Consider the following 19,494-nt stretch of genomic DNA (forward strand, 5'->3'; position numbering starts at 1 on the left):
TGCTGAGAGCGCCTCACAATCTGTTCCCCTATCTACATACATCTACATACATCCAAAGGCGTTCAGAAGAATTGATCCAGGGAGCCATCCAGCTAAGTCAGCTGTGTATTATTTGAACCCGAGGAGAATGGAAACCATTTCTGAGTGCTTTTCTGCAACACTCGGTCCCTCTCTTTAACTTTCTAATATTCCTCTTCAGCAAATATTCAGTCTCAGACCCTCTTAAGGGCTAATTTTATTCTCTGCATCACATAGTTAAGCACCTCTTGCACTTGCATGGGCAGAAAGAGAATTTTTTATTCAGTTAACAGAGTCTTATGGGAAAATTACATGTGCTCCATTTTAAAAGAATCTTATGTTACACCCATGAGCAAAGTTCATACTGGGCATTTAGAACACTAAAGCTTCATAGGGAACTGGGAGAAATAAATGTACAGAGTTCCACTACCCAGACATAAGCCCGAAACACTGAGGATGTTTGCTATCAGTAAAGAGTAATCTGGTTTTGACTTTGCATGTATGGCTTGTTCATAACCCTATGCATGTATCTGTTGACTGGATGGAGAAACACCACTAATTATCAGTGTTTCTTCTGAATAAATCCCCTTGGCTCAATTAAGCTGCCCATAGTCTCTCTCTGCTGAAGACAAAGGTAATTAGAAGATATCAGTGGACTCACTCCACGGTTTAGGTATTGGTTTTAATAAATTTGATTGATAAGGACAGATTCAGTAAACTAGCTCGGCAGCTTAAGTGATGGTTTGTGTTGAAGGATAAATTTCAACAGTGTTAAATTAAATGTAATGAAGCATCCATTAATCCTTCTTCTGGTTACAAACCCACATCAGGGTGATCAGAAAATAGCTTATGTGTAGACACCAAATACAAAATAGAAGCAGAATTGAAGGGAAGGTCTGGAATCCACTCCCTTTAAAATTATTTTTTATTTTTTGAACTTACACTGTAATTTCATCATTTCTCTCTTCTTCCAAATTCTCCCATATATTTCATTCTTGCTATTTTTTTAAATTTTGGTCTCTTTTTGCATTATTTGATGTTACATGCATATATGTAAATGGATATACATATAGATTTCTAAATACATAAACACAGCAAGCTTATTAGTCTGTATAATACTATTTGACATGCATTTTTTCAAGGCTGACCATTTGCTATTGGATAACCGATTGTTATGCCCTTTCCTGACAAACATTGTTCCTCCCACACTCTGCATATCAGTCCACTGAGCTGCTGCAGAGACTAACTCTTCAAAATAGAGACCTGCAGTTTTGGTCCATGGGCTGTTTTCATAGGTTGGGACTTGGTATGAATGGGCACAGTAATAGTCACATGCACATATTCCTCACTGTTCTTAATCTCTGTAATCCCAAAGAAGAAGCATGTTCCAATTTTTTGTTTTCTAGAGACATCCAGCAATATCTGGGTTGGAAATTTACCTGGTAGAAAAAAAATGTCATTGACCAGCAAATCTTCACTGATATTGAATGTTCTTGTTTAGGGAATCTTACTTCCTTAAAATTGCCTGGTTGGGGCAGAATCTCACCCAGTTTCTCTTCTTTGGTCCACCTACATTTTCTACAGAGAACGTGAAATACATAAGAGCACAAAGACATGGGGAAAAATAAAGCTAAAAATATGTGGGAAGCGATAGGATTGTGAATAAAGGACAATGCCATGCTTCATGTGGGTTTGCTGGTCTACCATCCAACAAAAATCAACAGAAAGGAAATATTTCATTTAAAAAAGACTATAAAAAACAATCTGATCATATGTGAAGCAGGAGAGACACAGTTTTAGAATGAATTTATAGCACAGAACACTTTGAGAAACTCCCTGGAGATAGTAGAAAAAGATAAAGAAATAATAAATGTTATATTTTTGAGGCTTGGGGGTATGGAATACAAAGTAAAGTTGTCAAAAGCATGTGATTGGTGTCCAAAATAGAGAGATAATGAAACAAGAAAATAACAAGACAGTAACGGAAGCAATAATCAGCCACATCTCTAGATTTAGAGCTAGCCATAAAAGCTCATATAGAAAGAATCATAGTGTCAAGCAAGACAGGCAATGGTGATATTTCTCAGCGCCAGCTGATAGAGTTGCCACACATAAGGGTGGATAATACTTCCCCCAGAGATTGTGAGTTACTGAATAAAATCCTCAGTGCTAGATGTAGGATACTTCCCTACAGGCTCCGAGTAAGGGATTACCCCAAGGCTCCCAAACAATATAGATAATGCCACAATTCTTAGCTAACCACCAAACTTGATAATAAAGCCCTAATGCTAAAGATGCCACACCTTTGATCACAGCAAGTGGAGAAGTCGATATGAAGCTGAGCTGGAAGCATCCTTCCTGCTAGCTGGCTTTTCTCAAAATTCTTTGGCAAAATACATAGTTTGTTCATGCTTCTTTGCTCCATATGAAATCTCCCCTTTAGAGTTTGTTCTCCAATTTCTATTCAAATATTTTCTTAGTTCTTTCTCCTATGTAATTACCATAGGCATAACGACCTCCTTCATTGTAAGAACACCGCTACACTGTTGGTAACAAGTCACTCATCGTCAAAATAGGAATCAGTTAAAGCAGAAGACACTAAAAAGGTGTAATCAAAGTGAGGTCGTCTGGCAATTTTTATCCTCGTGCAGTACCATAAACAAATTTACTGACGCCAGAAGCATTTAGGAAAGTATGTAGAAGGGAATGGCAAGGGAACTCATTTGTCTCTTTTAATTAGTTAATGGATTTTGGACATTCGTCACTATGATTTACTCTTTAATTAATTTAAGTAATTTATATAATGAAATTTCTGAACCTAAAATATTCCTAATAAGCATGTTATCATTTATTCCAGAAGGATTTCAAGCAAATTAGTTCAAGCAATTTATCCTTGCTTTCGCAAGGAACTCGGGGAGGGGATAGAGGCCAACTGTAATATTGGAATAAGAGAGCCAAGCAAGATTATGCTGCAGCAGGAGTAAGGCAATCTGGTGGCCTCTGCCAGCTGCCAATCAAAGACTAAAAATAAAATGACCTTTAGATGTTATTAAATCCACCTCTCTCTTTCTGGGGTTGTATGTTGTTGTTATTGGTATTTTGTCCTTAAGTGATATTCTGTTACAGTTTCTTATAGCATGTTATAAAGAGGATTTGTAAGATATCTGAAGACGAAAAGGCATTTAAAAATTACTTTATTAACTTATTACTTTAAGAATAGATACAATATCTGTTCTACATACAGTGACAGGTGTCCACGTTTATTTCTAGCAATGGAATTAAGAATGGGAAACTATCTCCACTTATTTCATAGTTCTTCATAATTTTTGTTTGAGATTTCAAATGTAACATACAGAAAGATAACGAGCTTCTCTATGTCCTCCATTCTGATTCCTTTACATTAATGTCTCAAATGTTCACACTGAGTTAGAAAAACTAAGAGAATGGTAGGTAACACTACCAGGTAGACTGGAAATCCTCCTCAACCTATACATATTTTTCTTTCCCACATGCCACGTGGGTTTAGTTGCCATGGCAATCTGCCCACACTGCTATGATTCTCTGTTTTTCATTATCTTTGTTGCTCTTGAAATTGAAAATAGAGAGAATCTGGTTTGGAGATCATCCCTTCACCCTGGTTTGTCTGTAACATTTCTCAAAATTACGCTGGAGTTATGTGTAATTGTAAAGAATCCCATAGGTGTAATGTTTGGTCTTTAAATGCATCTTATGAAAAGAAATCCCCTTAGAACCTTGACTTCAATTCCTACAGAATGCACCCTCCAGCAAGTTTTTCAACTTGACAATTGCTTCACATTCCTTGGAAGTCTTATCTACATCCTTCTCCCTTTACATATTAGAATTACGGTTTAAGAAAAACCCCTTTTCTTTGTATGTATATGCATATTTATACCATGGATATGCAAAAGCCATCCTTATATTGATTAATGTCAAAAGCCATCCTTATATTGATTAATGTCACTTATTACTCCACTGAATATACTAAATTTGTCTTAAATTTTTATGCCCCGAGCTTGGTATCAATTACTTGTATAACAAGTCTTGATTACTTTTATTTAATGATTTGCTTATAATTTGAAATCTGAGCTCTAGGGTGATCGTATGTTCGGGGATTCAATCTTCCAAAGCTTTCTTAGTATGATATGTAGGAAACATAAAATGAAAAGAAATCTATATAGCATACAGAAGAAAAGTATACGTAATAACAAGTAATTTCTGTTTAATCATTTGAGCAGTATTTTTTTCTAATTCTCTTCAGTCTTACATTCCTTCATAAACTTTATAAACATGAATACATCTAGACAGCTCTTGCTACTATTTGCTATTAATGTTTTCTTGTGAATAATCACTGACTTTGCAATACATGCTGAATGAGAGGAAGCTATTATTTCTTTCTATTATTAGGAACACCATAGTAGGTGGTAGTCAAGGCCAAAGAGAAAGACTCTGATGTCCATTGTAAGAATGCTTCAAGGAACTTCAATGTGATGAGAGATTTAATAAAACAGAGCCAGCACTCCAAGGAATTTCTCATCTCACCTACAGTAATAGAAGAAAGTAACACAGAAGAAAGTAATACAGAAGAAAGTAACACAGACTCAGTGGTCCTTTATAACCAGAAGACATCAGCAAGCAACAGTCACTCAGCTCAGCCCCACACACTACCTACACCAACATTATAATGATGCAAATAATAATGCATTATAATAATAGCAAATTTTCACCAAATACACGTCACAAAAATTTTTACAGTTCATATTTCTATTGATTTGGTTGCCTATCACAAATAAACAGCTACCTTTTTGGTGAGTTAATGTATTTCTTTTTTGTTGTCTTCTTCTAAAGTGTGAGTTTGGAAAGTTCAAGGATGTTCCTTACTGACTTGAAGGACTACTTAATTGGTGACTGTTTTAAATCTCGGCTTGTTTAATTTATTATACATTAAAAACTTCAGAAGTCAAAGAATGTATCATGTGGTACTCAGCAAGTGGGCAAGATTGTTTGGTCATTTGTCAAGCTGCTCTTTTGCCATGCTGTTAAGTTATTTATAATGCATTAGAAAAGGAAAAGAACATAGACAAATGGCTTAATTGCCAGCCAAACTAGCAAGCCCAGTTGAAAACTGGCATTTTGTTTCACAATCTATATAGTTTTTAAAGAAAAGGCCTTGCAATGGGAAATTGGAGACAGATGATCAGAAAAAGCAGGTGATTCAAAAACTGTGAATGTGGAACAATAGAATGACTTTAATGCCGTGTTCTTTCTTCATTAAAACCTGCAAAGGCAATGCCAACCCCAGTACTGTCTGAGATCAGTTCCCAAGCCCTACATTTACCAACAGTGTAACACAAGGTAAAATATAAAACTCCTGTCTACCAAATGAGGCTTACTGGCCAACCTTGCTTCAGTTAAGTATTCAAATGGCCACTCTCCAAATGACCTCTGAGCATAACTGTTTGCTATCCTGTCAAAGCTATCCAGTTCTAGCCAACTTAGCTCTGAATAAATGTCCTTTTCCTCTCGCACCATTATACATTAAGAGATGCAGGAAAGTTTCTTAAATGCAGAGAAAAAGAGATCATGCCCCTCGGCTCAGGTGTTATTGCAGAAGCGGGGGCGGAAATAACGGTTTAGCCAGAGGAACAGGGAGTTTGGTGTGAGACCATGTTTCCTAAAATCGTCAAAGAAGCTATATCCATGAAGTCTCATCAGCACAGCGGCCTAAACCATGAAAACACCAGCAGGCATGGAAGGGGAAAAGCTCAAGAGGTTTCAATCGCAGAAAAAAAAAAAAAAAAAAAAAAGGTAAGCCATTAAGAAATGCTGAGAGCAGAAAATACAGTCTTCCCCAGAGACGAGCACACCAGTTGGTTATCCAGTATTGTGGTCAGCACCAAATAAAACACATACAAGTGGCTTTCTAGGGACCCAGATGGATACATTTCTTTAAGGATTTGCTAATTATGCAATGACAATTAAATAAAACAGACCATGATCTTGAGAGAGAGCAGGGCGAGAGTTTAGTTGGAGGAAAGAAAAGGAGGGAACTGTAATTACACTGTAATATCAAAGAAACCTGCTCTGACTACCTATGTAAAACCCCTCTATCTATAAAAACAGATCCTTAGGAGACCTCAGTGCAGAAAGCTTCTTTTTCTGCTGGCTTTTCCGCTACAGCTTTATCACAGCATAGCTAATAAATTTTTCCTTCCGCCTTGAGGGATTCTTTCATTGCCCGTGTCACCATCTCGTCAGCACTGTTCCCCCAAAGGAACAGTAAAACCAGCAAAAGAAAAACAAAAAGCAATATCACAACTAAACTGAGTTTGTTGTTTGTAACAAAGAAACTAGAGATACAGAGGCAGCCTTAGAGTAATGTTAAGTCAGTTTAAAAATGGGAAAATCACACATGACCAGAACCTATACAGTTCGTTTCATCTGTATTTCCAGCTTGGAGTATGAAAAAAAAAAAAAAAAAAAAAAAAAACAGCCTAACAAATTTAATAGTGTCATCAATGTTAATTATTTGAAATTTGATTATCATTCATTTATAAGTCTAAGAGAGGGAGGAGCGATAATATGAGCAAAGGAATAAAGATCATGATGGGGATACCCACAGAAACAGCTGACCTGAGCTAGTGAGAGCTCACTGACTCTGCACTGACAGCCAGGGAACCTGCCTAGGGCAAAACTAGGCTCACTGAATTTGGGGACAGTTTGAGGCTTGGGAAGTCTGTGGGGCAAAATTTATCCCTAGTGCTTTTTATATTTTTATTTATTTTTTTAATTTTTATTTATTTTTTATATTTATTTATTTATTATGTATACAATACTCCGTCTGTGTGGTTGCCTGAAGGCCAGAAGAGGGCAGCAGACCTCTTTACAGATGGTTGTGAGCCACCATGTGGTTGCTGGGAATTGAACTCAGGACCTTTGGAAGAGCAGGCAATGCTCTTAACCACTAAGCCATCTCTCCAGCCCTATCCCTAGTGCTTTAACTGGCATCTTGGAGCACATTCTCCTTGGAGGGAAACCTTGCTCAGCCTACATATAGGGGAAGGGACTTGGTCTTGCCTTGAAGTAAAGTGTCAGACTTCGGTGACTCCCCTTGGGAAGCCTTACTTTTTCTGAGGAGGGAAAGGGGGTGGGGGTGGGGAGGGGGTGGGAAGAGGGGAAGGGGTGGGAATGAGGATAGCTATGTAAAATGATAAAATATTTTATTAATGGTTATTAGTAAAAGAAGTAAAAACAAACAGACACAAAAGAAATGCATCTTAATTAGCTGCCATTCCTCTCCCCCCTCTTAGATTCCCTTCTGAATTCTGGGGCAGATATCTGACAGGAGCAAGTCAAGGGGTGGGATCTTATTCTGGGTTATGGCTCAAAGCACACAGTAAAGAACTAGAGAACTGTTAATTGTTTGTGTGGGGGAGCATTTCACATTCAAACTATATAACTCATTCAAGAATTAATTCAACTAAAATAAATTAAGAGAATAGGTTTTAAACATCAGTTACATTTCCAGTGAAGCTGATTTATCCAATCAGCTCAACCAGAGTTGAGGTCAGTATTATTTCTTTGGTCAACAGTGACTCACAATACACAACCACCACCACCACCACACCAAAGAAAGCTGATTTACAGAACTGATATGAAAAAACAGATCAGTATCTATTATTTCCTACTCATGATGACATTTTTCACTTTTTGTTTATATTATGAACATGAACTCTCAGAGGAGAACACATCCTGAGGGGGCAAGATGGAATATTAGTTATCACGGGCTCTACTTCAGAGGAAGTTACTAGTCTGTGTTCTGTAAAGGGATAACTTGGTCATGTTNGTGAATATATAATATACATTAATAAATCCATCTGTCTATAGTCTTACTAAATGTCTGTCTACAAATCTGTCTCTTCCCTTTAAGATAACCAGGCTGCTAATCTATTCATTTATCATCTAATGATCTAGACCTAAAATGATGCATAGGTGTTTTATGTATCAAAACCATTCATGATATTTAAAACTATTCTTATCAAATATTAAAAATATCTGTATGGAAAGAATTATATGAACATTGAAAGCCTCTATTCCAGGACTTTCAAATTCCGTTTTTCTGAATATAAAATCTTCTCTGTAGTCATGCAAAGGAGGAGCAAATTGTTTCAGTTATGATACATTTCACATGCTTAGTGACTTACAGATTTCACTTAGCAATAGAAATAGTCCACTCCAGGAAATAGAGAGCACATTACATAATAAAGTAATTGGTCTATATTTGACTTTCTGTAGGATCCCAAGAGTCTTTTCAAATGAATATTATTATTAACTAACAATCTGTCCACTTAGCAAATAAATGAGCCACGACTGGGTGAGATAAACAATCTACTGTGTGTCAAGAAACAACATTTCTGTGTGTCTAAAAGACTCCATGTGGAAGCTCGTCTTAAAGGTCAAAGCAAAGATTTCTCATGTCTTAAGCATCTATAATCCCAACTCTCATTCACTGAGTACTAAAGTATGGACAATTGGTGAAAATGGCTAAAAAGATGTAAGCCTGCTGTGTTATCCCTTTAGTTGTGTTGAATTTCTTTTTTTGTTGTAACTATAATTCTCCTTTGTACCCCCAGTCCCCTTTGCCCCCATTTGTATCCCTCTCTGAATTTTAAATGCAAGATGGTTTTAACTTCATTTATAGCATTAAAGATTGTCCAGATTCACAGAAAACTTCCAAAAGGTTTCACGGGGAAAGCTTTGTTTTTCTTGTTCCTCAGGAAATAAAACAGAAGGAAGACTGGATTTGATTCTTCTTTCATTAAACTCATTTGTCTTGGTAATGTAGCACATTAGTGGAGTGCTTGCCAGTATGTGCAAGACCTGTGCTTGTTGTGTAGTCTGTTTTGTCTGTATGCACATCTGTGGTGCAGTGCCCACGGTGTACAGCAGAGGGCATCAGATCCCCTGGGACAGGAGTTACAGAGTTAATAGCTGCCCTGGGAATGGCACTATTAACCAAACACTACAAACACCTGTGTGGTGGTATATCTAAATTCCAGATCCTTTTGAGAAACATGGCGAGGAATTCCACACAGCATACTGTAATAATCTGAACAGAGAAAACTAGATATTTTATGAAGGCTTTGTTTAAAAAAAAAAAAAAAAGTAAAAAAGAATTCAGGATTATGATACTTAGCCAGGGATGGTTTTAGATTTTTTTTTTGGGGGGGGGGGACACTTAAAAAGGTATAATTCAAGCCATCCCAAGCAGAATTCCTGATATTTTGTTTATATGAACATGAAATCAGAACAAAGTGATATCTAGTTTGGAATCGCCCTTCTACAAAGCATGAAAGAAACCTATAGATTGAGGACAGGCCATCAAAGACAAGCACTTGGCTTTACTTAGCACAGCTGTGCTCTATCTCCATAGTCTTTGATTTTAAATCATACCTCTGGCTTTTGTATGGGGATTTCACATTGAATTAATTCATTCCTACCCATCACTGTTTTGTTCAATTCCAAGCATTCATTGCTGTTGCTCAGTTATGGATATTTTCAGAAGATCAGTTTGAGAGAGCATATTGTCCTTTCCTGTTGAGCAACATCATAAGAACACTTTTGTTTGTTTGTTTGTTTGTTTGTTAGCTTGCTTGCTTGCTGTTGACCAAGGGAGATTTAAGTGACTGTTTTCAGTGTTTACAATCGAGATGCTTCTAGCTGGCTCCATCAGCTGCTGTTTCCTGTGATGACATAACCTCTGTCATTCACAATGAATTTCCCATTCCCTCAAAGCATTTTCTCCTTTCTAATTCCAGCCTGGATACAGAATACCATCTATTCATGTCCCTTAAATGAGTGACTCTATGGGTAGATTTTTTTCATTGTGTCAAACTTTGTCATCCACTGCAGCATCGTGAGCCTTCCTGTCTATCTGCTAAATTCTACTAGTTAGTGTAACATTGAATTTTCTCCATCTACTTTTCAAACCATCTAAGCAGGTGGTGTCAATGAAATTCAGAACCATTGTGAACATATCTAAAGAAATCTATAACATCCTCTTCAAATGTCCCTAGACACTACGGAGAAGACCACTGAATTGTATCCCAGAAGATGTATGCGTACCAGTATTTTCTATGCTTTCGTTTCCTAGGAGCAGAAACTATGAACAAATGACAAACACTAGTCTACATGCTTCCTATGCTAAGGAAAGTCTTAAGGAGACTTTACTTTAAGTATAACTATTTATTTCAAAATAAAATAGAATGTAGGCTTATGAAAAAACTTTGTATTAGAAAAGCTAGAAACACATTCAAAAGAAGTTAAACAAAAATTCTGAGAACAATCTAATTTTCAGACATAAACAGCTATAAAATAAGCTAACTGAGTTTAAAAGTACATATAAATAAATAACATATGAACAGAGCTGGTTGTATATTTTATATTTAGAAATAATAGGCAGGTCATGGATAGATAGATCGATAGATAGATAGATAGATAGATAGATAGATAGATAGATAGATAGATAGATCGATCGATAGATAGATAGATAGACAGACAGACAGATGATAGGCAGGTAGATAGATGATAGATGATAGGTAGGTAGATAGACAGATAGATAGATAAATAGATGATAGATACATACATACATACATAATTAGCAGTTAAGGATAGAGTGGCTATGAATTTGCAAGAGAGAAAGGGGAGCTGTATGATGGAGTATGGAGGGAGGGAAACAAAGGGAGAAGTGATGTAAGTGTATTATAATCTCAAAAAAAATAAATTATCTTTTAAAAAAAGGAAAAAGAGAGAGGAAAAGAAGCAAGGGAAAATGGAAAGAATGAATAAAGAAGAAAAAATAAAATCATTGTGCTGTGAAGAAGCAGGCATAAGTGGTTTATGACCTGAGTTCCCTCCTGGATCCCAGGATGGAAAGTGATACCCTCTCTTGAAGGTTGTCCTTTGACCTACACTGTGTGCATTCCCTGCACATACATGTAATGATAGTAATAGTAGTAGTAGTAGTAGTAGTAGTAGTAGTAGTAGTAGTAGTAGTAGTAGCTAAACATATATATATAAACATATATATAAACATATAATATATATTATAACATACTCATTGTGCTTTCAAGGTTTTGCATTGGTGTCTACAAAGCCAACAGATGTGTGCTTTTATGTGAGTTATGTAAGAGACAGTGGTTCTGAATAAGCGGCTGCTTCTTTACCAAAAGAAGAGGGACAGTACACCGAGGTCAAATTCTGGTCCAGTGAGAGATTATTTGGTCTGATTCTCAATTCTCTTGATATCACCTTGAAGATCCAGGAAAGCAACAAGAATAAAAATCAGGATGGACTTTTACTTCTGGCTCTTAAGCCTTGGCAAGGTCTCCACAATTGTGTTTCTCCATTTCAATTGGTACTTCTTAAAATTTTATTATTATCACTTTCTTCCCTTCTAAGGAGTCTTCTCCAGAACTATGACCTCGGTTGATCAAGTGGCCAAATCCTTTAGAATCCCAGAAGAACCTTATTTGTTTCCCTTTGGGTGGGGAGAGACTGTAATTTGAGAGACCAGCACTCAACTTTCAACTATCAGGTACTGATGGAGGGACTAGAACACTGCCCATTGCTGAGTCCCATCCCCACAGTCTTTGACTCAGTAGAGTGACAGGAGGAATAGGAATTTGCATTCCTACTTTATCCCATCTGGTAATAAAGCTGCTTCCTTGGAAACCTTAGGAAACTGTTATAGCAACAGCTCGTAGCTCTAAATGACAGCAATGTTGTTCAAAACATATTGTCTGAAACCAACCAAATAGCAGCTTCAAACTCCTACCTACTAAAATCTGAGTTCCATTTCCAACAAGACCCTGTAATGATTGACACATACAGGAAAGTTATAGAAGAACTAGACACACATTTCTAAAATTTTCTGATTTAAATTTTTACAATAACCTTTTTGGCTTTCTAGGTCATGGGCAAGTTAGAAAACATACAACTAAAGCAATGATTGGCATTTTGTTCATTAGAGAGCATAAAACTGTAATTAAAGTATCACAAAGAACTATCAGTTGCTTGAGGTTTTGATCACCAATGCCTTCTGATCTAATATTGAGAAGCAAGTTGATTTTATCTTGAAGTTCTTATAAACTGTTTCATTTACATTTTGGTTTGGGCACACAAGGGGCTCCACTGAAATGACTCATTCCCTGGATTTGCTCCTGCTGTGTCATCTATTTTTAATAGTGGTGCTGTTTTCCTTGGTATGTCTACTTCCTGCTGAGGTGTTTAAGGCGATTAGTTCACAATGCTGGTATGTAGAAGGTATTAGTAGCAGAACTTCCTTTAATAAATATTTCAAAACCTTTAAGCAGCAATAAATTCTCTTTTATGTTTTCTGCCTCCTACCCAAAAAATACATTTTCTTCAATTTCCCTAACTTGGATATCCAGAATATTATATATACACTTGTATTTAGTTCAAAGAATGCACACCTCCTCCTTAGCAGTGAAATAAAGTACAAATCCCGAGAATGTCCTTTCTGGCAAGCTTTAACAGATATGACTTCACATATATTTTCACCTGTATATCAGAAAATCAATCAATTAATTTATTTGGACTGAGAGTGACTGTCATGCTCTTTCGCTTGAGGCCATTGTCTACTCTACCTGTTCATTTTATCATTTAAAGATTAAAATTAAGTATCGCGCACCATTTAAAATGATTTAATTTTTATGATAAATAACTTTTTCATTTCACTATGTTTTCCCTAGCTTGATTTATGACAAGAAAATAACGATGTCAGAATTCTATTTCACTGTCCCCAGTGATTCCCGAAGTCTTAACTCATCAGCTGTCTGAGTCTGAGCAGCCAGTAAACCAAGGCTATGTTCAAAAGGTGGGAACCTAACCTCATTCTTTCATTATTGCCCTTCAATTCTTCCCGTGCAGATCAGAAATGTGTGTGTGTGTGTGTGCACATAACACACAAAAAAAACAGCACCAAACACAAGTTTACGCACACACATTATCTGGAGTGTACTTCTCCAAGAAACCAGCAGAAGTTGACCAATCACTGACTCAAAATTTGATCAATTTCTCCCACACCCCTCTTCATGATGACTCTGGCTGTGCACTGAGTGGTTAAGGTGGTAGGCATAAAAGGATTTTAGCAAGGTTTGACTTGAGTTTTGTGCTTTGAAGATATAATAATGAGTTGGGGCTTTATACTAGGTTGCTTTCTGTCAGCAGATTGGGGTAATTTTATGACTGGAGCAAAATGATTCTAATTGTCAAAGAGAGAGGACGAAGGAATTCTCTTCCCATGACTCTACTCTCGCCAGAGGGTTCGGCACTTGCAACATGTGGTGCCTTTTCACTTCTAGAACACCTTTAAATGTAGAACAATTTTTGCATAAAAAGCAAAGGTACTTGCATTAGAACTATATATTATTTATAAATGTTAATTTTCTTAACCTGTAGTAGAAATAGTTTCCATATATTGAGTAAACCTGGAATTTTATTTTTCAATCTTTTAGATTAAAAGTAGGGCCTTAGAAAGGAAATAAGTTCTATTTAAAAATGATTTAGAAAAATTAAAAAGGTATATAATATTTTCAGTATTCAAAATATATTTCTGTACAGTGACAAAAGTTATGCTTTGTTTAGAAATTTCTTTGATAGTTTTTTATGTGTTTATTTTTTGCTTTCTCCTTTTAAAACCCAGCCATAAACTAGCTCCTATTGACTCCATTTTGGAACACTGAAGAATTCTATAAAACATTATCCAAGAAGAATAGGAGAAAACGTTGGCCACATCTTTTTGACTTAAAGTATCTGGGGAAGGAAAAGATAGATTTGCCTACTGAGCTTTTAGACAAAAGCTTTTCAGAATGTTGCCATCAAAAGTGGGCATCTTTTTATAGACAGATTTGAAAGTGAAGAAAGGCCATAAGTGTTCAAAACCATAAGTCTGATTAAGTGATGGTTCATGATGCTAACAAGGAGAAAGGGAATTGAGAGAATACTTTGAATATCATTCAGACAGATCACTCATAAATCCAGATTTAATGAGAGTAAGTAGAAAAAATAGATGAAAAGACACATAAGCTAGGATGAATATAGGAGAAGCACAGATGTCCTGCACAGTTTCTCAAAATACAGAATTTAGAATAATACAAACTTTGGGAGAAGAGAAAAGGCAAAAGCAGGATAATAGTATTCTTTTCCTTGAGTTTGGAAAGACAAGACAGCTTCTGGCCACAGAGGATGTGTAACACGATGAAAGCCAAAATAAGAAGCATCTCGGATCTTTTAAACCATCTTTCCCACTCAAGTAGCTTGGTCTTGAGATCAAACTTCAGGATGAACACTGGGTTGTGAGCAAAAGCACTGAACACAAGCAGCTAACAGCGTGAGCTCCTGCAATCTATACAGCCAGTAAAGAAACCATAAAAGTCTTTGGAAATCTGCTTTATTGCTTCATATAGTGCCTTTCATTTAAAATGCATTCTTTAACAATCTAATGCTGGTTGTTCTACCACTCACAAGGAAATATTTCTCTCTGTTTTATAGTTATATTCTTGTGCTTCATTGCACACATATGTTTTCTCAGTGATACTCTGGTAATTTATCAATTTAGGGATATGGTTTGGCTTGTGTCAGTAGTTCATATTTCATGCTGAAAAAAACGCCTTTGCTATTCCATCTTTTATTAGAAATTGTAATTACCAAGTCAATCCATGTTAGATTTCATATAGATCACTTTTATAAGGCAGTATAATCCACATATACCTCTGTTTAATAAAAACAGTGAAAGTGAACTGTTTTATCTGGGGTTACATATATTATGTCCTTAAGTAGGCTAGCTCAAACTTATTTTTATTTTTTTAGTTTCTGAGAATAAGTTGAAATTCACACATTACACACCCATATCTGTTCTATCCACTCTTTTCCCTGCAAGAGGTAAATGGTGAATCCTGGGCTATGAGATAGTTTTCTTTGAGATGATAGTGAGGAGAGTGAAGGAGTGGAAGTGGGCAGCAAGGAGCAGATACATGTTTGGTCAATAATGAGAATTCGGATAGGATAAAAGTGTAACCAGAATCAGAGGAATCCCAGCCTGTGGCTAAGTAAATGAGAACAATGAAAGATGTTTTCAGAGTCCATTTTGAGTAAGGGAAATGTCGAAGCCTGCTACCCAGGGCATCTTCCTAGAAAGGGAGAAACAGTTGGTGTAAGACATGAAGACAGAGTAGCAGAACCTTGGAAAAGTCCCACGCGTGTGTTGAGATCTTGACATGGGCATATGTGATTTTAAGTTTAGATAGCTTGTTGTCTGAGGGAAGATGTGAAGTATGCATTTAGGAACTTCTCTGGGTGAGACTTAATAGACTTCCGAAAGGCAACTGTTAGTGACATCAGGTGATGATGGTGTCTTTTCCTCCCCATAGAGGACTTCCGTATCTTTAGAGGGAGACTCTCACAGAAAAGATGCAGGATCCATGGGCAATCCTATTACAAACCTAGTTTGGCAAATGAAGAAAATGTTGACGATACAGCAAAGTCCAAAGAAGAAAAGCTGGCTCACACTTAATTCTCAATGGCAGAGAAAAGCTGGACTAAACCTCTAGTGCTAAGCTTACAGCCTTTCTTCCATGCACGTATATAATTTAACATGCTTTCTTATTTTTTAGATTTATTTATTCATTTATTATGTATACAGTGTTCTGTCTGCATGTGCATCTGCAGGCCAGAAGAGGGTACCAGATCTCATTACAGATGCTTGTGAACCACCATGTAGTTGCTGGGAATTGAACTCAGGACTTCTGGAAGAACAGCCAGTGCTCTTACCCGCTGAGCCATCTCTCCAGTCCTTAACATGCTTTCTTCATGCTGAAGAACTGAAGAAAACTGACATGGTTCTTTTTGGTACATTACATGAGCATGAATTGACCACTTAGTCTTTCTGGTGTAATCATGTATTAGTATAAAGCCTTCACATTATTTCATATATTAATAATGATGATGGCAGGAAGGAAAGCAGTAATACTAACAGCGGAGTTCCAATGGTAGAAGGAATATTCTCAATGACAGCAATCTTTGGCAACAGATCCAGACAGACTACATAGCTCACAACACACAAGATGAATTCACTTGCCTTACATATTATTTCATTTAATCACAAAGATGCACTATAAGATTATACGACATGTAAGAGTTTGTCTTGGTACTCATGGAAAATTGACTCTAGAATATACTTAGGTATGCTATAAAAATTCTACATACTCCCCCATGTACTTTTAATCATATCTATGTATGACATATAGTGTGCTATAAATGATATGTATAGGTTGTTGTCGTTCTGTATTGTCTAAGAAATAATGAAAAAAGAAAAAGTACATACATACACATACAATTTTCAGTATTGATACAAGTGAAAAATATTTTTAATCTGTGGTTTGTTGATTCAAAGCAGGTTGAACTTGTGTATAAGGAGAGCCTCTTGTCTTCTATAGATGAGGATATCAGCTTTAGAAACCAATCAGTCTGGAACAATGGTGCAGAGCTTGTAACTCCATTCCCAAAGCTTGTCTTCTGGACCAAATGCAGTTCAGGTTGACAATTCTGGATTCTTGAGCTCTACAGATGACTCACAAACACTTCTCCTGGGGAACATCTGTAGGAATAACCTGACCAGATGTACCGAAAATCTAAACTCCCTGTATAAGGACAGGTTGTGCCTTATCCATCACGCTTTCTGCTTCTTAACATACATGTCCATTTCATTCGATCTGGTGCATCTAATCATACTTTTATACTTTTATTGTGTTGAAAGAACAATGACTTTTCATATCTGTGTGACCAGTAACTTATGAATCCAAACAGGAAGCTTAAAGGTGATTTAAAACTCCATGGAGCAATACACAAGAGAGAGGCCATTTGTAGAATGTGTGTAAAATACTCAAAGACGCCATCATTGGACTGACAGCTTTCCAGTTGTCTGCTGGGTTGGACATTGCCTAGATGCATAGCTCAAATTAGCCTCTGGTTTAGTTTCTCTTTTTCCCTCTGATACAAACTTTTATATGAAACGGCTCAAGTTAAGTTTGTTTTATTTACAGTCCAAAGAAGGTCAAGGTTGCTCTAAGACTTAATTAGTGTTTTCAGTTTAATAAATTATCAAACCTGATCTTCATTTTAATTTGAACAATTGCAGCTGGTACTGAAATGAGAACAGCCGTTATGTTTTTTTTTCTGATTGCTGCTTAGTAGCTATTTCTGTAACTAAAAAGAAAATGCAAACAAACACAATAAACATGACAATTAAGCTATTTACTGTGCTGCAAACCTTATTCTTATTAGTAAGTTGGGAAATATCAGTAGGGTTTTGTATGAGAAGTAGAGAAGTGAATAAAGAGAAAAGAAGAAAAGGGAAAAGAAGGGAGGGGCAGAAAGGGGATAGAGCATTACAAAGGGTATTTGGCCAAAGACAGCAGCTTCCCAGTTTTTTCATTTAACTTTATATTTATAATTCATGTTTTATTCCTCTATAGCTCTCATCTTTTTAGTTTTAGGAAAAGAAATGGCCCAAATATGTATCTACATAGCATATCATTTATGGAAGATAATTTTAGCAATAAGATAAGCAATATGGGGATACCAAGGAATATGTAGGATCATGCAGAATCCTTGAATTTTGTGAAAATATAAATAGCATATAAGAAGAGTCCATTAAAAGCCCAGTCTTCTTCAGAGATTAGAGTCATTTATGAAATGCAGCAGGGTTGGGAACCCTTGCCTAAACTCAAGCAAGAAGTGGAAAGTAAAGTATTAAATGCTTTTTTTTTGTAGAAATTAATAAAAAGCAAAATCAGTTTAAATTAAATTTCTCACATGAACTGGCTTCCTCAAGAAATAGTTGGCTTTTATAAAACTGAAAAAATTAAATCTTTTAAATGTTAAACCAGAACCATTCATTTTCAACAAGAATAGCAAGTCATATTATTCCATATGGTTTCAACTCTTCTTCCAGATTTGAGTACTTCCATACATTGTAGAAGGAGCAGTTACAGAAATATCTGTTGGGTGTGTCCAGAGAAAACATACAAATAAATTAAGCAGGTTTCCGGGTGTGACATGAATAGTGTGGTGAGTATTCATGCTATTTATAAGAAGTTAGGAATCTTGGAGGAAAGATTTGTGATAAAACTTAACCAAATAACAAATGAATCTAATTGTTGTAATTGAGAGATGGATGTTTGGACAATCATTAGAAAGACCTGGATTTCTTTTATGTCCCTCCCTGCAGAGGAGAAGTCAATTTAACTTTATATATGAGGACTGATTTTAGTTGTAAAGAGTCAAGCTAGATTATTTTAAGGTTTTATGGAGATCTAATTTTCTCTGACTCTTCATAATCTTTGTCATGATTTTCAGTCATGGGAGCAGAAGACTATATGTAAGAAACCTTACAAAGATCCTAGATTCTGCATGAAGAGTTTATGATAATGCTGTTCTGATTCTAAATCTTTATTCTCTGAAATATATGCATACAGACAAGGAGTTAACCCGACAATTATGTTTTCTAATATTTAAAATATAACTGTATCCACTTAAAACATGTGGAGTCTCACATAAAGTACTTCTACATGCAAAATGTTAGTACAGACTTTAATAAAAGCAATGTTGGTATTAAATTCTTAGAGTCAATTTTATGGCCTTTTTAAAGAATATAGGTAATATTAGAGTACTTTATTAATGCATGAATTGCTTGGATTGCAGGTTCTGATTCTGTAATGGCATGTCGTTATGAAGTTGAACTGTAGCATATCAAGAATAACAGTGAAATGCTTGAACAGACTTTATGATGCAAAAATTTTCAGCAAATGGACTTTTTAAAAGTGAGATAAAATTTTCGGTATATTTACTTGCCTATCTTTTTGTTAAATACATACATATATATATTAGTATAATTTTTACTGAGTGATATTTTGGTAATATTATAACTGAACTTGATATTATGAAGAGCTTGTGTTTTTTTTTTTTTTTTTTTTTTACACTGAAGAGTATTTCCCACAAATCCATTGTTTTACTCTTTGTTATTTGACTCTGTTTTTTTTTTTTTTTTTTGGAATTCTGCCACCTAGCTTCCAAGTAAACACACATGGAGATTTATTATTACTTATAAAAGCCCAGTCTTAGCTTGTCTTGCTTCTAGCCAGCTTTTTTTAATTATCCCATCTATCTTTTGTCTTTGAGATTTTTCTTTGTCTTACTTCTATATATCTTACTTCCACTCTTACTCATGACTGGCTGGGTGGCTGGGTGGCTGGCCTCTGACATCCTTCTCACCTTGTTCACTGGATGCTAGTCCTCTTCCTCTATTTCTCCCTCTATTTATACTCTCCACCTGCCAGCCCTGCCTACACTTTCTTCTAACTCGCTATTGGCCATTCG

Source organism: Alexandromys fortis, unplaced genomic scaffold, assembly GCF_014885135.2.
Source record: "Alexandromys fortis isolate MF-2015 unplaced genomic scaffold, M_Fortis_MF-2015_v1.1 scaffold_0, whole genome shotgun sequence".
Classification (NCBI taxonomy): domain Eukaryota; kingdom Metazoa; phylum Chordata; class Mammalia; order Rodentia; family Cricetidae; genus Alexandromys; species Alexandromys fortis.